A 15706-nucleotide genomic window follows, 5' to 3' on the forward strand; every position below is an offset into this window, starting at 1 on the left:
CACGCCCGCAGGGCATGCGGTCGTATTTTGATGTGCTGACTGTTTAAAACAGTACAGGTAAAGGACACAGCAATTAATCCCTTCACAGAGACTAGGTCACCCTCCTTCCCACTGATGTGTGGTGTCTGTGAGAGCAAACACCGCATCTGAATGTTTGCGAAGCCAAAGAGCTAGAATGAAAGCGCCACTTGACCATCAGCATCGACAAGCTTGGCTGGGGTATTTCCTTGGGCAGATACAAGGGGAGGCCTTTCAAAATTACACCATCCAGGGGTCCCCCAAACTGCATTAAAAAAGTCGGCATCCGCCTGGGGCTGGCCGATTGGAGCTCCTCAGATCACGTGGCGGAACTAGGCATGGTTTACGATTCTTTTCAGGGAGCTGGATTCTCCCAGAACGGTGTAAATGTCCATTTCACAAAAATCCATTCGAAATGCCCTGATTATCCTCTCCAGCCTGTGCTCCCCCCTTTTCCTCCTGGCTCTCCCAGAGTGCCCCGGGCGCTTCTGAGATCAGAGAGCATAATTGCAAATGAACTGGGGCTCTGGGGATGGCTTATAGCTTCATTAGCTCCAGTCCCTGCACTGTCTGTTTCTCGGCCTCACTGCTCGGGGCAGGAGACCTGACGGGCGAAGATTTCAGAGCAGGAGCATCCTGGCTTGTGAACCTGCTCTCCCAGGGCCCTCCTGACGCTCACATTCAGGCTTCACTGCAATTAGGCCCGGCAGAGGAGAGGGAAAGGCCTCCGCGCATCCGGAGCTAGGGAAGGGGGCCTGTCTGAGCCAGCCCGGAGGTGAGGCGACGGTGGAATGTGGCATGCGCACCTGCTTGGCCCAGCCCAGGTCCGGAGGCTTCAGGCTGCAGGTGTGTTTCCGGGGGGCGTCTGGTGGGGAGGGCATTGAAGACACATGGGGTGAAAGGGAGTCCTACAGACCTAAAGGGGCCTGGAAAGAAGGGATGGCCAGAGGTAAGGGCTGCCATGGCCCCTGGGCAGCAGAGCTGCCTTCTCAGCAGGAGCCAGAGCCCCTAGAAAGGGCTTTGGCCTGGGCAACATCAAAAGCAATCACACCTGGAGGGCCCTTCTCAAAGGAAAGTACAAACCTGCAAGCTGATTTCTTGGGCCTCGTGACTTTCTAGCGGCTTAAGGGTTGGGCTGTCCCTGAGTTCCTGGCTTGAGGTAAATTACTGGGAGCTTATTCCTCTGGCTCCTGCAAAGGAGGGAGCTTGGAGGAAGAATCCAGCGTGGAGGCAGAAGAGAAGCCATTAGCTGGACACTGATGTTTGTCTAGGAAGATAATGGCAGAGGGAAAAAGCAATGTCTCCTTGCCCCCGACTCCCCCACGCCCTCACTCCCCAGCCAGGCGGGTCTGCAGGGGCACTAGAGGCCCTGGGGTGGCTTAGAACCCAGACTCTAAGGGGGGTTTAAGCCACACCCTCACCCTCAAAGAGAGGGAGTGAAAAAACAAGACTAAAATGAATGCATGCTAATTGAATGTTTACAAAACATAACATTACATCTAAAAGTCAACCAGCACTCCACTTTAATACTTATATAAAAATGTGTTTGAATATTAGCCAGGGATGTGTTTGAAATAAAGGGAACAGCTTCCCCAAAGGTGAGTTGTCTGGGGGCCCACAAAGCCCTAACAGAGCCCTACCCCCACGCAAAATGGTACAAGAGATGGAAAAACCATAGCCTGTCTCATCATAAAGTGGCTGAGGTCTCCAAGCCCACAGCCCTCTGACCTTGGCGGGATCCCCTAGACCAAAGCCTGACCTTCCCCTCTGGGGCTGAACTGCTTTTTCACAGGGAAGCTCAGGGCTCACACCATGAGGTTTCCACATACCTGCTGGTTCACTAGCAGACCTTCGCTGCAGACCTGGGGCTTTTTTCTTTAGGCAAGAAGATTAAGGGGGCGTGTCAGAGTGAGAGAGAACTTTCCTTCTAGCTGGTCTTATCTCAGAGCAACAATTCTCTGCCTTGTTTGGCTCCTGTGCCTGGAATGGCCTTTGTGTCTCCTGCTCTGAACCAGGCTGCATTCTCATTATATTGTTGGGAAAAGATTGCTTCTGTGCACAATGGGAAGCCAGAGTGACTAGCTGGCTCGCCCTATTTATATTTTAAGCAGGCATTGACTCCCCGACCCACCACCTGCCTGGCAGGTGCTATTTTTAAGGTGCTCAGAGGGGCCCCCGCAGGGAAGACAATTACAGCACAACAAGGAACGCTCCAGAGCACGGGGCGGGGTGGGGGGGGGTGTACAAGGTATTTCCAGGCCTGGGAAACATGGGTCCTTCTAGCGAAGGTGGGGAGACCACACAGAGGAGGAGGAGACTGCGGAGCTGGGAGCTCTGGCCCTGATGCGGCTGTCCCTGGTCCCGGCGTGAGAGAGGGCAGGGATTAGGGGTCAGGAACGGAGATGTGGGGCAGGCAGGAAGCTCAGACCAGAGAGGTGGGTTGTGACCCAAGGCAGGGATCCGCATGCTGCCCCAGCAGTCAGCAGGGAAGCACGTGGTCCAAGAAAGCTACAGAAAGAATCCGACAAGGGAACATAGACGGGTTTGGGGTCCGTGCTGCGAGGTGCAGGTGGGAAGCCAAATGCACTGGCTGCTTTTGAGCAATATCGTGGCTCCTTGTCAGGCACAAATGACAAGTTCCATAGTCTCCTTCCACTGTGGTCTCCTTCCGCTGACCCTTTCTGCCTGCAAGGCGGCGATGTTTCCAGAAAAACGCCCACTGGGTTGGGACCTAGATGCAGCCCGTATCGGAAACCCCCAGGCCTTTCTCCCTGAGCTGTGGTCCAGGCACCAGCAGCGTCGGCCTCCCCTGGGAGCCCTTGAGACCTGCAGAACCTCAGGCCCTGCCCCAGACCCACTGGACCCGATTCCCTGAGCTCACCGGAGCGGTGTGCCTTCCTGAGGGTTCCCAGACCTAGAGCGGCCACCGCCTGGGGGCAACGTGACCTCGGGGATGGACCCTTCCACTCCCAGGCTCAGGCCACGGAGGGCAGGACGGGAGCGAGACCAGCATTGCCCTGCAGGTGCTAAGCGAGGCTTTAGCTTCGCGTTTTCAGGGTTTCAACATTCCAGGCCGGAGGCCAGCCAGGAGGGGCTCAGTCCCTCTCAGGCACACGGCATCGGGCGCGCAGTCAAGACACAAAACAACCGGGGAAGGCAGGTGAGCTCATGCGACGTGGAGCCTCGGGAATTCGTGCTGGGGCACGTTACATGTGTAAGGTGGAGTCACGCGCCTCTACCTGTCAGCACGTACATTATCCACGATTATCTGGATTTTCGTTCCATTTGGCCCCAGAAAAGGAGCCGCCACACAAAGAGTTTGGCAGAGCGAAGCCACTGGCCCCGCACTTGGGGAGAACAGTGTCCACAGATGCAGAGACTAACCAGTGTCACATGTGCGTGTACAGGCGGGGTGGGGGCGCTGAACTACATGCACCTTGTGGCAGGGGAACTTGCAGAAGAGCCTGAGAAAAGTTTCTCATCTCCTTTCGGACCTGGAGCATTTGAAAGTCATAAAAAAGAAAAGTTTTAAAGTAAAATTTACGGTTGAGCCTGCCTGTCTGGGAGGAGCTGGCTTAGTGGGCAAAGCTGACGCCAGCCAGGCTGCAGGGGCTGGGAGAAATTAGACACCAGCTTCTCTGTGAGCCAGCGGGGGGACTCTCCCTTCGACCAGCGCGATGTCCCCCCTTGGCCAGCAGCGCCCAGCTCTGGATGCTGCACACCACTTGCTCCTGCGGGAGTGTTTACAAATTGCTGGGGCTTGGGCCACGCGGAAGACCCGAGCCAGTGTGGTCCTCTGTGGCTGGGGACTGTTCACAGGAAGGTTTTTAAAGCTCTCCAGGCGATTTTAGTGTGACGCCAGGGTTGAGAACCGCCAAAGATCTCCGAGCTGGTGGAAAAGGAAGTGGCCTCCTGGTTTCTCCTGGGGGTCAGGTGGACCTGCCTCACGGGTAACCGGGAGGATGGTGTTAGCATTCAGCTCTTTGGGAGTTTTATCCGCTGAGAGGGCCCCTAATCAAAGGGGAGGGTGACTCTGACAGATTCCCTTGCGGGGGTGTCACATCCATCCAGCAGCCACCCCCACCCCCCATGCCTCGGAGCAACACGATCGCTTCCAGTTTCCACAGAGGAGGCATTTTTCAAGGAATACGACCACCCATATCTTATTTAAACCTGCATACTAGTTTTCTACTGAGGATGTAACACATCAATACAAAGGCAGCAAGTGTCTATGGAACACCACACGCCTATCATCTTATGGTTCTGGAAGTCAGACGTCCAGCCCAGGCTCGCTGGGCTAGAACCAGGGCTGCACTCCTTCTGCAGGCCCCAGGGTAGCAATTCACTTCCTTCCTTCTTCACCTTCTAGAGGTGCCCACATTCCCTGGCTTGTGGTCCCTGACTCAAATCATTGCAGTCTCCACCTGTCTCGCATCTCCTTCTGGGTCTGTGGACCCCTCCCGCCCCATCTCCCTCATCTAAGAACCCTCGTGGGTCCGTAGGGCCCTCTCCGATGGGTCATCTTCTTAGCCGAAGATCCTTAACTGAATCATATGTGCAAAGTCCCTTTTGTCATGTAAGGTCATGTTTGGAGGTCCTGGGGGTTAGATGTGGACATTTTGCGGGGCCCGTGATTCCACGTCTCACACCCTGACAACAGCCACATGAGTCAGAGGTGCATTACCATACCTGATCATGAGAAAACTGACACCCACACAGAGACGGCAGCTTCTAGATGGTGAAGGTGAGGCTACATTCACGTAACTTCCTGCCTCCACACCACCGCATGTAGACACCTGACAACTGACACAGGACGGTGTCGCAGCAGAAAGACATGGCTAGAGCCAGGTGAGCAGGCATCACAGTGGGGCCCAGGAGGTCTTGTTCTCTCTCTGGACTGGTGCCCATGGTTCTGGGCTTCCCCCTGACTAGGCATGGATGAATGGTTTGGGGGGTGTGATAAAAACGTTTTGAAATTAGATAGTGGTGATGGTTACACAACTTCATAAACATGCTAAAGAGCACTGAATTGTGGACCTAAAGGGCCATAGGGTAGGTGTATGGATTACATATTAATTTTTTAATTTTTATTTATTTATTTATTGGTCTTTTTGCCATTTCTTGGGCCGCTCCCGAGGCATATGGAGGTCCCCAGGCTAGGAGTCTAATCAGAGCTGTAGCCACCTGCCTACGCCAGAGCCACAGCAACGCAGGATCCAAGCCGCATCTGCAACCTACACCACAGCTCATGGCAACGCCGGGTCCTTAACCCACTGAACAAGGCCAGGGATTGAACCCACAACCTCATGGTTCCTAATCGGATTCGTTAACCACTGAGCCACGACGGGAACTCCAACATATTAATTTTTTTTAAAAGACCCTCTAGAGGGATGCAGAGGCACAAGGTGGTGACTCAGGTGGAAGGACATGGCCACATATGTCCCTCTTCTTAGCCCTCAGTGTTAGCTTGCTTTGCTTTCCTAAATTGTTCTTTTCTCCTGATGCCATCTGCCCAAAGCAAGGCGAAAATTCTCTTGTTGCTTCACTCAAAGGAAATCATTGAGATTTTTCATCGATGACTTTACTGAACATTTTTAAAGGGACAGAATGGGGAGTAAGAGTGTAACTGTTTAAAATGTGAAGGAACTGGCAGGCCTGCTGTGATGCAGGGGGTTACGGACTGACGGTGGTGTCTTGGGTTGCTGTGGCGGTGCAGGTTCGATACTGGGCCCAGCCCAGGGGGTTAAGGATCTGGTATGGCTGCCACTGTGGCATAGTTCACAGCTGCAGCTTGGATTCAATCTCTGGCGCAGGGAATTCCATATGCTGCTGGGTCAGCCATAAACAAAAAGCAAAGGAACTGAAGGTGGATGTGTTTTGGAGTTCAGATTCCCTGCTCTAAAACAGCCCCAAGGACAGGCCAAGCCAAGGGGGTCTTGAGTTCTTCCCACCCACGCAGCCCCTTCTAAGAAAACCAAACCTGAAGTCCCCTTTGGAAGCTCTGGTGATAATTTCCATCCCTCTCTCCCTCTCACGCTGAGCCTGAGCACCAGGTGGCCCCTGTGTGATGGTGGCGATTAGGTTATTGGTCCGTTCAGTATAGATTTCCACCCTCTTCCCCCAAACCCGGAGACCAAAGCGTTGGTGGGTGGATGGGTGGGAGAGAGCATAGGTAGAGACCCTCAGCTCTTCCTCCAACCCCACCCCCCAAAAGGAGAGGGCTGTTTCCTCACCCTGCTCCATAAACCCTTCCATCGAGCCCAGAGCCCCCCAAATTACAACTTTTCTTTCATAGGTCCCTCACCGACTCTTTCATCTACAGGTTCAAAGATGACCAAGTCAATCGTTAGAATATCCTGGTAAGGAGTTCCTGGTGTGGCTCAGCAGGTTAGGGTTCAGTCCCTGGCCTTGCTCGGTGGGTTAAGGATCTGGCATTGCCACTGCAGCATAGGTCTCAGATGTGGCTCAGATCCTGTGTTGCTGTGGCTGTGGTATATAGGCCAGCAGCTGCAGCGTAGATTCAGTCCCTGGCCCAGGAACTTCCGTATGCTGCAGGTGCAGTAGTAAAAGAAAAAGAAAAAAAAAAAAAAAAAAAAAGAATATCCAAGCGAAATGAAGAGAAATAAATAATTACTCTTCCCTACGTTTGCTTGTGTATTTTTATATTTTATTTTTATTGATTTATTTTTGTCTTTTTAGGGCTGTACTTGTAGCACATGGAGGTTCCCAGGCTAGGGGTTGAATCAGAGCTGCAGCTGCTGGCACAGCCACAGCAATGCCAGATCCGAGCCGCCTCTGCAACCTACACCATAGCTCAGGGCAACGCCAGATCCTTCACCCACGGAGCAAGGCCAGGGATCAAACCTGTGTCCTTGTGGATGCTAGTCGGATTTGTTTCCGCTGAGCCACAACGGGAATTCCTTGCTTGCATATTTTTAGCTTTAAAATCAAATCATGGTGTGCGGAGACTCATCGTTGGGTGTGTTTGGATTGCTCTGAGCCCTGCTGGCCACGTCTGCAGGCCAACTTGATCCAGGAAGCAGCCCACACATAGAAGAGTGTGGGCTTCTCCGGGGGCAGTCACCCCATTGCTGGTGTGTGTGTGTGGGGGGGTCCCTTTCCTCACCAGTCTCCCTTACCTCCGAGGGGGTGCTGGCATTATCTAGAGTTTGGAATAGAGGAATGTGACTTTTTTCCCTTTCCTTGGTGCTTTAAAAGCTTATTTACAAAGCCCTCCAGTTCCTGGGTCGAAAGGGCTCACCACAAGACCCCAAATGAGTCAATATTTATCACCCAGGGCTTCAGCTCAGGTGGCTCCCCAGACTATTTGAGTTCCACTTAACTACTGTACACTGATCATCTGCAAGAGACCTTTCACCCACTGGCCCTCTCTCTTTACTCTCCTGAGCCATTGGGAATACACTTGACTTTCAAAGGCTCAACTTGTGCCATTCAAAGGAAAAATGTCCCCCTCATTTTTAAGCCCTATCTTGCTCCCCTGCAGTCTGAATAAACATTACTCAATAGCCGAAGTCACTTAAGCATCAATCATTTCCACTTCAAGGAAAAGGTAAAGGGAACAAAGACATAACAGCACAAAAAGATTGAAATTTAACCTTCACTGCTGGGCGCGTTCCAAACTTGTTCAGATTAGTTCTTCAAAAAAAAAAAAAAAGCTCCAGCGATTTGATGTTACCTCAAGTTCGCAGAAATTCACCTTCTCTCAAGAATTACACTTGACTATGAAGCAAGTTTCCTGAAAGCTCCAGGCAGGTGGTCAGTGCGGCTTGTGAGTATTTGCTCTCTTTCCCCTCTTTGGAGGAATTTCCACATGCCTTTGACCTTCCTTTCTTCCCCAAGACACCGTCCTCCGAGTGGGTCCCCCACGCAGCCTCCACCATGTCTCCTTCCAGTACACTACCTGGTCCCTGAGCTTCTATGTCCCTCTCTTTCTCCTTCCTTTCCTTCCACCCAGCCTCTGAAACAGACACAACACTCTCTAGAAAAACTGGCTTCTGACATCTCCACTTTCTCTACTCTCGTTGACTAGTGGGAGCCACCAGGTGTGCTCTGAGTCCAACTGTATCAAGCAGGGGGCAGTGGTTTCTCAGGCCACCTGAACACCACCCACGTGGATCTTGTTAAGCACGAAGATGTCCCCTGAAACTCACTGCCTCTGCTGAACTGGCCTCTGGCAGTGGACCAAGGAATCTGTTTGTTTAACTCGCTCACCAGGTGATCCTTCCACTTAGTGAGGTTGAGGATCCGCTATTACCAAGAAGGGAAAAGGCTTTGGAGTCAGAAAAACCCTGGCTGGAGTCTTTGCTTTACTCTTTACTCGTGGCATGGTTTTTTTTAATAGCTTTATTGAAATACAATATAATATTATGCCATTTGTGCATACACTTTGTACCTACAACTCAGTGGTTTCTCGTATATTCAGAGTTGTGTAATCATTGCTATAATCAATTTTGGAGTGTTGCTATTACCCCCTGTTTCCATTAGCACTTACTCTCCCTTTATTTATAACTCTTCAGCCCTAAGCAACCTCTCATCTGCTTTCTATCTCCATGGATTTGCCTATTCTAGAGCTTCGTATCAATGGAATCCCTCAATAGGTGGATGTTTTTGTTTGGGTTCTTTCACTTAGCATAATGGTTTCAAGGGTAAAGGTTTATCCATGCAGTACATCAGTACTTCATTCTTTTTATGGCTGCATAATATTCCACTGTGTGGTTATACTATTTTATTTATCCATTCCTCCATTGATGGGCATTTGGGTTGGGTCTAAATTTTTACATACTGTGAATAAGGCTGCTATGATTTGTGTACAAGTTTTTGCCTGGATGCATGTTTATATGTCTCTTGGATATACATCTAGGAGTGGAACTGCTAGGTCTTATGGTAACTGCATGCATATACCATTTTGAGGAACTGCCATATTGTTTTCCAAACTGGCAGCACCCTTTTACATTCCCACTATCACTGTATGAAGGCTGCAGTTTTTCCATATCCTTGCCAACACTTATGTCCATCTTTTAAAAAAATATATTATAACTATCCTAGTATCTGATAAAAGTCTAATATATAAAGAACACTTACAACTCAATAATAAAGACAAGCAACCCAAATAATAAATAATGACTAAATAGGCAGAAGACTTCAATAGGCATTTCTTCAAAGAAGATATACAAATGGCCACAAGCCCAAGAAGAGATGCTCAACCTCCTTAGCTATTGGAAAGATGAAAATTAAAATGCAATGAGATACTGCTTCATATACACTAGAATGGCAATAATCAAAACAAAAGGAAAATTGATGAGGACGGAGAGAAGGTTGTTCCCTCACACATTGCTATTGGGAATATAAAATGGTGTAGCCATTGTGTAAAACATACTGGCTGTTCCTCAGTAAGTTATGTATAAAATTACCACACAATCCAACAATTCTACTCCTAGGTGTATACAGAACAGAAAACATGTGTTTGAATAAAAACTTGTACATGCATGTTCACAAGCAGCATCATGCACAAGAGCCAAAAGGTGGAAAAAACTCAAATATACTTCAGCGGAGAAGTGGATAAACAAACTGTGATATATGCACACAGTGGAATATTGTTTGGCAATAAAAAGGAATGATGTCCTGACACCTGTACAACATGGATGAACCTTGAAAAATTATACTAAGTGAAAGAAGCCAGACAGAAATGGCCACATATTGTAAGATTTCCCTCATATAAAATGTCCAGAATAGGCAACTCCACAGAGACAGAAAGCAGATTAGTGGTTGCCAGGCGCTTGGGGGAGGGGAGAACAGGAGTAACTACTTAACACATGGTCTTTTAATACATGGTCTCCTTCTGGGGAGATGAAAATATTCTAGAGTTAGATAATGGTGATGGCTGCATAGCACTGTGGATATGCTAAATGCCAATGAATCTTACACTTTAAATTGGTTTAAATGGTAATTTCTACAGTATGTGTACAAACATTCCTTTTTAAATTTCTAGACCTCTTGGAGTTCCTGTCCTGGCTCAGCAGTTGGCAAATCTGATTGGCATCCACGAGAACGCAAGTTTGATCCTTGGCCTCACAAAGTGGGTTGAGGATCTGGTGTTGCCGTGAGCTGTGGTGTAGCTTGCAGACGTGGCTCGGATTCTGCATTGCTATGGCTGTGGTGTAGGCTGGCTGATATAGCTCTGATTCAACCCTTAGCCTGGGAACCCCCGTATGCCATGGATGCAGCACTAAAAAGCATGTATGTATGCATGCATGCATAAATAAGTAACATGGAAACAACCCAAATGTCCATTGACAGATGATTGGATTAGGAATGGCCATCATTAATAAGTCCACAAATAGCAAATGCTGGAGAGGGTGTGGAGAAAAGGGAACCCTCCTGCACCATTGGTGGGAATGTGAGCTGGTACAACCACTATGGAAAACAGTATGGAGGTACCTTAGAAATCTATACATAGAACTACCATATGACCCAGCAATTCCACTCTTGGGCATATACCTGGGTAAAAGTTTCCTTGAAAAAGGCACATGCACCTGCATGTTCATTGCAGCCCATTCACAATAGCCAAGACATGGAAACAACCCAAATGTCCATTGACAGATGATTGGATCAGGAAGATGTGATATATATACACAGTGGAATACTACTCAGCCATAAAGAAGAACAACATAATGCCATTTGTGGCAACAGGGATGGAACTAGAGACTCTCATCTTGAGTGAAGTAAGTCAGAAAGAGAGAGACAAATATCATATGATATCACTTATATCTAGGATCTAATATATGGTACAAATGCACCTTTCCACGGAAAAGAAAATCATGGACTTGGAGAATAGACTTGTGGTTGCCAAGGGGGAGAGGGAGGGAGTGGCATGGATGGGGTGCTTGGGGTTAATAGATGCAGACTATTGCCTTTGGAATGGATTAGAAATGAGACCCTGCTGTGTAGCACTGGGAACTCTGTCTAGTCACTTATGATGGAGCATGATAATGTGAGAAAAAAATATGTATACATGTACATGCAACTGGGTCACCATGCTGTGCAGTAGAAAATTGACAGAACACTGTAAACCAGCTATAATGGGGAAAAAAAAATGTAGTAAGTAAATAAATAAATAAGTAAATACATTTCTAGGCCCCTAGGCTCTGGCAGTTCCACCAAGGTGCCATCACTTCCACCATTGGACCCTAAATCTTGTTGATCCCACACATTATGGGAGAAACTGCTGTTTACTTGTGGGAGGACCCTTCCTATAAAAGCACACCTGCTTCTGGAAATACAAATGCATTCTCTGCAAAGGAGGATCAGTTCATCTCAGCAGCCTCTGCTGGCCAGAGCGTGGCATGGACACCAGAGTAGTTCCAGAAGCTTCCTGAGCAATATTGGGAACAAACCGGAGGCTACCCCCAGGCACTTCCAACATTTCCATTGGGGGTTGAGGACAGTCTGTTTTGTATTCTCCTTTGGGGTTGGGCGCTTCACTGAGACCTCTGTATGATCCTCTAATTCAGGTGGGACTCCGGGGGCAGGCCAGCTCCCCTCACTCTCTCCCCACCCCTCAAAGATACCACGCCTTTCCTGGCTGGTTGTCAAGCTGGAGGCCCTGGCTTCAGCCTGATGTGGTTCCCCAGACACTGCCCCTCCGTCAGCCCTCCTCCCAGATCTGCATACCTGGCATCTCCAGACACACACACTCTCCCCTGTTTGGGCCAATTCTCTTCCCCCCCGCCCTGCCCCGTTTAGAACTCTTGCCTCCCACCCGTCGCTCCATCCCGGCCCCTCTCCTCCTTCCTCGACTGTCGTGTCTGACCTCCGTCAGTTGCATTTCTGTTTCCTTGCTCCCTGGCTATGTGGCCAACCTCATTCCATTACCTAGGGATCCTCCCAACCAGCTCTCATGTGTGAGCCGAAAACACCTGCTTCAAGACACCCTCTCAGCAGATAATTTGTGTCCGCTGCCTGCAGAAGAGTCAAGGCGAGGAGCCTGGGGAGGGGGGGTTGTGCATTGTCCAGGACACGTTTATCACCATGTGACACAGAGTTCAAGGTTGCTGCCAGCCGAGCTATTTCCCAATGTGCTGGCAGTGGTGGTGGGGGGGTGCAGTACATGCCCGGAGCGGCCTCCGATTTATGGGGCTTTAAGATCAAAACAAGGTCAGAGGGAAAATTGGCAGACACACTGTGAGTCCAAAGTGATTTCAACTAAAATAGGTAGAGAAGATGGAGATCGTAGAAAAGGGAATTTCAGATTTAGTGTCTGATGTTCCAGCTCCTAAAAATAGGCGCCCTCCTGGGCGGCGATCTTGGCTTTCTCTCTGCGTTGTCTCTTTTAGAAATTGCCGTGCAGATGTTTCTGTGCTGAATTTCCACCTGACGGCTGCAAATCCTCTATTCAGTCATAGATAGCACACCTCAAATGAAGTGTATCTGTAATTGAACTCATTCATTCACGAATTCATTCATTCTCTGTGCTTCTCTGATCACCATCGTTTCCAAAGTTCTCAGCATCCTGGCTTGGCCATCCCTTCCACTGCCCCCCTGCCCCACCCCCAGCAGGAGACTGGAACCACCAGATGCCTGCTAGTACCCACGGATCCCTGCCTACTGACTCTCTGGGCTCCAGTCTATTCTCCATCCGCTACCCAAATTCTCTGAAGTCTAGCTCCAAGCTCTTGGTCCCTGCTACAAGCCATCAACTTATTATCATGAAAACTCCATCTCATTCATTCCATATCCAGTATTTATTGCATATTTGGTACCTGTTGGGCATTGTGTTAGGGGCTGGGATTATAACAGTGAACAAGGGAGTTCCTGTTGTGGCTCAGGGGGTTAAGAAGTCGACTAGTATCCATGAGGCTGCGGGTTTGATCTCTGGCCTCTCTCAGCGGGTTAAGGATCTGATGGTGCCATGAGCTGCAGTGTAGGTTGCAGATGCAGCTTGGATCTGGTGTTGCTGTGCCTGTAGTGTAGGTTGGCAGCTGCAGCTCGGATTTGGCTCCTATCCTGGGAACTTCCATGTGCTGTGGGTGTGGCCCTAAAAAGCAAACAAAACAAAATAATAGCAATAATAAAGAAGAGTGAACAAGACTGTTGGGACTCATGATCCAACAGAAACTTGGACAAACTTGGACTTTGGGGTGAAAAGTGTGATAACAGGCAGGGAGGTTGAGTGTGTGCTGGGGCCACAGAGAAGAATGGAGACTGCAGATCTGATGGGCCAGGAAGGATCGAGTCTAGATTCCTCAGTAATGTTCAAGGTTGTCCATACCTGGCCTGGATTCCCTCTCCTGGCCTCCAGTCTCCTCACATGTCCCATGAGGCACCTCACATGTCCCATGAGGTCCCATGTCTCCTGCCTCTTTTTAAACAGACCAACGCCCTCCTGCTGCTCAACATTTGTTTTTCATTCCTTTTCCGCTTTGCATTTTCCTTGCTTATTACCTCTGTATGTCAAATGAGTACTGAGTCTTCAGGAGCCGTAGAAACACCACCTCCTCCCTGAAGCCTTCTTGGTTTCTTTACCGCCCCTTTCCCTTTGCACAGAATGGTCTAGATACTCTTCTTTGTGCCACTGAACTCCAGGGGCAGGGCCCACATTTTGATTACTTTTGAGAGCCCCAGAGGACCTGCTTACCATAACGCCCTGCACTGAGGTGAAGGTGAGGATGAATTAAGAGGCCCGAGAGGATGTTTCGTCCCAGCTTCACTGAAACATGATGGGCTACACATAGCAGATAGGGACTGCTCTGTGGGCGCTGCTTCCTTGTACTGAACCTCTGTCAACTCATCTGGGAAAAAGTCAAGGGCAAATCACATTCATGAGCTTACCCCTTGCAGGTCTGCAGTAAACCCTTCCTGATTCTGACCGAGAGTGCCTCCCTCGGACTTGTTCACTCTCCTGAACCCAATCTCAGCCCGTGTTGAGACTGAGTTAAGGCTCTTGCACATAGAGCGCCATCTTTCTCGCTCATACATTTGCTTTTATTCGGGGCTCTTTGCTCTCTGCCATCCTGTTCAATCCATCTTCCTCTGCGCCTCCACCAGCTGGCAAACCGACCCCTCCTAAACCAGCTCTATTTGAACTGGCCAGCAGCCCAGTCCATACGACCTTCCTTCCCTCCTCTGGCACTCGGGCCCCTCACCTTGGCTCTGCTTTGGAGAAAGTTTCAAAGGCTGGCTTCGTCCATTCCCTTTAATCACACTCGGTTATCTTGATCGGCACTTTTATTTTGCATTGTGAAGACATTCTGCCTTAAATTCTGACTTTGTAGGGGGAGGGGAGAGACTTGCAAGGAGGATTGTTGACGACGGCTAGATTTTATTACGTGTGATGGTCACGGGTTAGCCGTGCAGCCCGTCAAGCTGGGGGCTGGGGGAGGGGAAGGGGAGAAGGATACGAAATACCATAAAGTCACAGTGCGAAATATTTTTCAAGGAGACATCAAAGCCTTTTTCCATGGTGTCTCGCCTTGACCCCGTTTCACACTGGCAGAACGCAAACTCAAATTAAAATAAAAATACCAGGCTGGCTCCAGTTAGCCAGTTGGGCTGTTGGGCTAAGTGACTGATTTTATTAAAGTCACCAAATGCAAACATTCCAAGATTTATTTTTGTTGCTTATAATTTTTCTGCCTTCCCACGGGTGGGCTGTTTATTTCTAATAATTTGGTAGGAAAAAAACATGCGCTCACACCAGTGGAGGTCTTCTATGCCAGGCTTGCAAACCAGAGCCCATTTTACGGCGGAATAAAACCCCTGGAAAACAGGCTCTAGGGGGGCCCGCTGACGGCAAGTTTACAGGCATAGTACAATTGACGCCATTATAATTAGTTCCCCCCAAAAGTCTTATTTTTCAGGGCAGAGATCTAATCTTTCTCTTTGCACATGAATGTCTCTGGACTAGAGCAAAAACATTACGGAGGGTGAGTCATAGACTAGCTTTGGGCTTTAAAGACTAACGCAGATCCTATAAATCTAACCCACATTCTTTTACTGGGAATGACTGACTTTTATGAAAACCGAGGACTGTAAATCAGAAACCTAAATAGCTTACTTTGCAGCAGATAAACACAGATTTATGTAGTGGCTGAGCCCTAACTTAACCCTTTCAAGGCGCCACAGAGGACCTTGTGCGGTGCAGGCTGCTTACACACAGCTCTGCTGTTTCTTCCCAGAAGCTGGAGTGTGGAGACGACGTGTCACATTATCTCCAACAGATGGAGATGGGTGAGGCGAGGCGCATGTTAAGTGTGCCTGCTACTAATCTGTCTCAGCTGGATGCGTGTTGAACCCCCAGGAGGCAGCCCCTGGTTATTCCAAAGGACAGTCCCCAGCCTGCTGTGGCACATATACAGAAGCTAACCTAGAGGGGCTCCTGTGACGGTGTTTGTATGTGAGGCTGTTCCAGCCTGGGCTTCTCAGCCCTACACGTGTGGCCTCTGGCAGGGCAGCACATCTCCCTGGACCTCAACCTTCTCATCTGCAAAATGGGGCACCCGGCACATTGTAAGGGTTAAACAGGACAATCCCATAAGGTGCTTGGAACCATGCTGGCTCAGGACAAGCACTCAAACCACACTACCCAGGATTGTTATTATTATAGTCAGAGCCACTGGTGGTGTAGGCAGGTTGCTCAAACTGTAATGTGCACGAGTCACCCGGGAATCTA

The 15706-nt window shown here is 49.3% G+C and overlaps 2 long non-coding RNA genes across 5 annotated transcripts in view; one reads left to right on the plus strand and one right to left on the minus strand.

Annotated features, from left to right (window-relative positions):
- Window positions 1-15706, minus strand: part of LOC146397103 (uncharacterized) — a 458248-nt gene that overhangs the window by 36020 nt on the left and 406522 nt on the right. The window lies entirely within an intron of this gene.
- On the plus strand, window positions 7734-14643 carry LOC146397106 (uncharacterized). The gene is made up of 2 exons (XR_014826242.1): window positions 7734-7807; window positions 10028-14643. It is a non-coding gene; the product is annotated as an uncharacterized LOC146397106 (long non-coding RNA).

Source organism: Sus scrofa, chromosome 14 (genome assembly GCF_054392235.1).
Source record: "Sus scrofa isolate SSC_HxYL_T2T_F1_AM1 chromosome 14, Sscrofa_HxYL_maternal_Yorkshire_Landrace_v2.0, whole genome shotgun sequence".
In the NCBI taxonomy this organism is placed as follows: Eukaryota; Metazoa; Chordata; class Mammalia; order Artiodactyla; family Suidae; genus Sus; species Sus scrofa.